Below are 4,586 nucleotides of genomic sequence, written 5' to 3'. Positions count from 1 at the left end.
GATATCGTCCTCTTTTGGAAGGCCAAACAAAGTAGTTTCGCTTTCACAACGACACACACAGCATCTCAACGACATGGCGGCGGCGGCAGCAACAATACTACAGCGATAATCAAAGTTATGCCTTCTTTCTTTGCATGAACATTTGGGCGGCGTTATGCAAATCTTCCCACACAGTGACCTAGACATGTGGGGGCGTGTTTAAACGAGGCGTTTTAGGAGGGCGTGGACGAGTCTTAACTTTTATAAAGAATATCTCTTTGGGTTTGAGACTTTAGTATTTGCAACTTTAGGGATCTTATCTATTCACAAACAGCTTGTAACACTCCAAAGAGAAAGAAAAACTTGAAATCGCATCATATGACCCCTTTAAAGCTTTTAATGGAGTGTGAGTCTGAAGCATATGACTTTAAAAAATATGTGTACACATACAGTATATGGCTGTGCTGTATAGACATGGTGGGGGGTGAATTGTGCCTGAAGGTCCAGAATCTCATCATTCATCTAAGCTGCACAAGAAAAAGCAACATGCCTCTGATTTCACTAGATTTAGCTGCTCTCTGCGCTATTTCTATCTTTTACCTTCCATTTTCCTTCCCTTTCCCCCTTGTTCTTTGTTTCTTTCGTTCTTTCTCTCAACCTCTCAGGACTGTGCAACAATGCAGTTCTGTGCCAATAAGCTGGATAAGAAAGACTTCTTTGGCCGCTCTGACCCGTTCATGGTGTTCTACAGAAGTAATGAGGACGGCACAAAGAAATGTGCAGCATTTTGTCCAAGCAATAATAAAAGGACACATTTAATTTATAATTAGTCTTAAATCTCATTTTGTAAAAAAAAAAAAAAATCGTAAATCGAATCGTGAAATCAAACTCGTGAATCGAATTGTGAGTTGAGTGAATCGTTACATCCCTAATTATATTATATTATATTATATTGTATTATATATGTTTGTCATATAAAAAAAGAATATACTTACTTTTTTAGAGTAACAAATTTATTTGATGCAGTCAATCACGGGTAGTCTAGGACTATATAAAGATGTTTAGTATATGTAGATGTTTAGGCGTGTATTAAATTAATTAACGTGGGCACACGCTTCCTTATTTAGAATAATTTTAGCAGTGAGGATTTAACATTAGAATGAGGAAAAGAGCCCATTTATGTGCATGCAGTGTTGTGAATCCTGCAGAAATTTACCATGAGAAGGCTGTTGTATCCGAACGAGACCCTGTGTATGTGTGTGTTGAGAGGAATCGTGTCCCTGTGCTCTTTGATTCAGTCGCACATTGAGACCAGACTGCTGGTACTCATTGCATCAGCATTATTTGATCACAGACAGCCCTGTTCACGGTGCTGCACTGTTGTGATTTATGTGCTCTACAAGGACACATTATTTTTGCTTTGTACTTTCTGTGTAGCAGATATTTGTGTGTTTGCACTGCACTGTCTCTTTGTTGGTCTCCATAGGCCTATGTACTATACAGTGTGTGTGTGTGTCAATCAGTTTGTTGTGTTCATGAATATTTGGTAGGCTATACTTTTGTGTGTGTGTGTGTGTATGTGTGTGTGTGTGTGTGTGTGTGTGCGTGTGTGTGTGTGCATTTTCATGGCCCAGGTGAGGTTTGCCGACATGTTGGCAGCTGTGTGTCGTCTGAGAGCTGTCATAGCCAATCAGGACACAGGGAACAGAACCACCTGCCACCCAGTCCCCACCTGGCCTCTGATCCCGTGTGTGTGAGAGAGACCGAGCGAAAGAGAGAGAGAAAGAGGAAAGTGAAACTCCAGCTGTTGTGGTGCTGTGCTAATTATTACCTGCTGTAATGATGCCAGCAGAGAGGAGTATTTATATTGCAGCTGGGATATGTTTTTCAACAAAAATGTCTGTAATTAGAGTTTTATATGTTATACAGATCCTAATATATTGGATTTAAGTGAGAATAGGGTCAGTCTGTGTCAAGTTGCACAAACGTCCAAAAATATGGAATGACTTTAGAAAGATGGCAGCATCACTGTTATTTTTACACAGAGATCGGTTGGTCTGTGAGTCAAATCTGTTGACTTGACTGTTGTAGCGATCTTTGTTGCATTAAATGCCAGTGGTGACAGTTAATGCAGTTTCCATGCCTCATTCAGTGAAGCCTAACTCAAGAAGTATTAAATACAGTATCTCACAGAAGTGAGTACACCCCTCACATTTTTGTAAATATTTTATTATACCTTTTCATGTGACAACACTGAAGAAATTACACTTTGCTACAGTGTAAAGTAGTGAGTGTACAGTTTGTATAACAGTGTAAATTTGCTGTCCCCTCAAAATAATTCAACTTGGGCCCAGTTTGGACATTTTCACTTAGGGGTGTACTCACTTTTGTGGCCAGCGGTTTAGACATTAATGGCTGTGTGTTGAGTTATTTTGAGGGGACAGCAAATTTACACTGTTATACAAGCTGTACACTCACTACTTTACATTGTAGCAAAGTGTCATTTCTTCAGTGTTGTCACATGAAAAGATATAATAACATTTTTACAAAAATGTGAGGGGTGTACTCACTTCTGTGAGATACTGTATATCTCAGTAGTGCTTTTTTCCCATTTTTGAACTGTGACCATTGGCATATAATGTAACAAGGATTGCTAAAGTCAACAGATTTTACTGATAGACCCATCATAATTTCCCTCTGTAATTTGGCTCAAAATCTCAGGTGAAAAGTGTCATTTTGACCCCCTTTCACAAAATAGTGGATTACTCAGTAAATATTTATCCATTGCATTTAATATTTTGGCATTCTTCTTCATTTACATATGTATTCCACCAGGGAAAAAAATTAGCAATGTAATGACTGGGAAAAGGCTGAGAGTATGATGTTTTGTCATTATTTGATTCATTTGAGAAACATCACATGTGAAAGAGTGCTGCTATACTGATGATCAGCTTAGGTTGTGCTGATACGATCCAAAAGCTCAAGCTGTGTTAGTTTTTAACAGCTGTGACCATCAGTGTGCATCTTCTGGGTGTTTGTCTCTTTCTTTTCACAGAGACAAATGCTTTTGTGGCATCAGGTTAGCAAAGAGGTTGGCGCCTCCTTCAGGGGTCTTAAACAAATGAGAGCAAATTTGGTTTGATTGACATGAGGGGAAGCCATAATTTGCCCATAGTGTCACGACTGATCTGCATCTGTCTGTGATCTTGGGGAGAGACAGGAACAGCACTTAACCCTGTCAATCAGCCATGCTCCTGAGGGAAACATCTCAGACTTTACAGAGGAAATGACTGCAGGGCTTCCTGATGTATCAGGCACCTCTGGGTGGTTGGTAGAAAGTTGTGGAAGTTGTTTTCCTATAGAATGTCCTTTAAAATAGTTATGTTTAGCACTGGAGTTTTTAGTGTATAAAAGTGTGTAGAAATTCTAATCAGACTACACATTTTCCTATATTTTTCTAGTGTTTGCTGGTTTGAATTGGGAAGAAAATGTTTTTCTATAATATTTTTTTTATTAGATTAAATTATACTCTACTATTCAAATGTTTGGGGTTGACAAGATTTTTGAATGTCTTTGAAAGAGGTGTCTTATGCTAGCCAAGGCTGCATTTATTTGATCAAAAACACAGTAAAACACTAATTGCAAGGGGTGCAAGAAATAGTTTTTATTATTATCAATGGTAAGAACGGTTGTTCTGCTTAATATTTTTGTGGAAACTATAATATTTTTCAGGATTCTTTAAAAAATAAAAAGACTTCTGTAACAAAAAATCTTTTGTAACAATTTAAAAGTCTTTACTGCCACTTTTGACAAATTTAATACATCCTTTGCTGAATAAAAGTATTAATTCCTTAAAAAAGTCTTACTGACCCCCAAAAATTTGAACAGTAGTGTATATAATATTTCATATAATATAATAATTTTCTCCACTCTAGTCTATTATTGTGGTGTAATATATTTCAGAGTAAACATAAAATAAACTGTGGTTGATCACTTTACATAATCAGACTCTTGGCTAGAACAAGCTTCTTTGTGAACTGGACCTTTGCTATTTAGTTGAAATTCTGTGAAACTACTGGTTGCCTCTCTGTAGGGAATCTGAGAACTGATAGACAGGATGTGGTCTATCATATGATCTCTGATGAATCTGCTACATCTGTTCTCTTACACCAGAGCTGAACCAGTCTGCTTTACCAACAGATGGAGAGTTTCCCCATGTACTCTATGGAATTACTCAGTGGAGGCTCTGTGTTTAGGTCCATTCTTTCATTCCAACTCAGATGATGCTTCTGTGCCTCTGAGATTTCATTACTACCATTGCAGAGTAAACAACCAGCGAATTATTCTAATCAAACAACAGTACAAAATCATAATTTGCATCCTACGACGGTGGATATTTTTCTGATTTACCATCACATTTCCACTTTTTCTAGCATAATCATCTGAAAAAATAAACAAGTCTGAGAAAAGGCAGGCATGAATTACCATCAACCAGCATGCTATTTCTTGTGAAGCTTGTTGACCAGTGGAGGCTTTCTGTTTAAGCTTGTAGTTAAAAGGCTAGTTCACCTAAAAATGAAAATGTCAACATTTATTATGATGTCATT

The 4,586-nt window shown here is 37.6% G+C and overlaps 1 protein-coding gene across 2 annotated transcripts in view; it reads left to right on the top strand.

Moving 5' to 3' along the window:
- cpne5a (copine Va) overlaps nucleotides 1-4,586 on the top strand; it is a 92,631-nt gene that overhangs the window by 60,986 nt on the left and 27,059 nt on the right. The window lies entirely within an intron of this gene.

The sequence above is a fragment of the Sinocyclocheilus rhinocerous genome, unplaced genomic scaffold (assembly GCF_001515625.1).
Source record: "Sinocyclocheilus rhinocerous isolate Xijiao unplaced genomic scaffold, SAMN03320098_v1.1 scaffold1600, whole genome shotgun sequence".
Taxonomy (NCBI): Eukaryota; Metazoa; Chordata; class Actinopteri; order Cypriniformes; family Cyprinidae; genus Sinocyclocheilus; species Sinocyclocheilus rhinocerous.
Note: the sequence above shows the minus strand (reverse complement) of the source record. Positions and strands in the feature narration are given on the sequence as shown.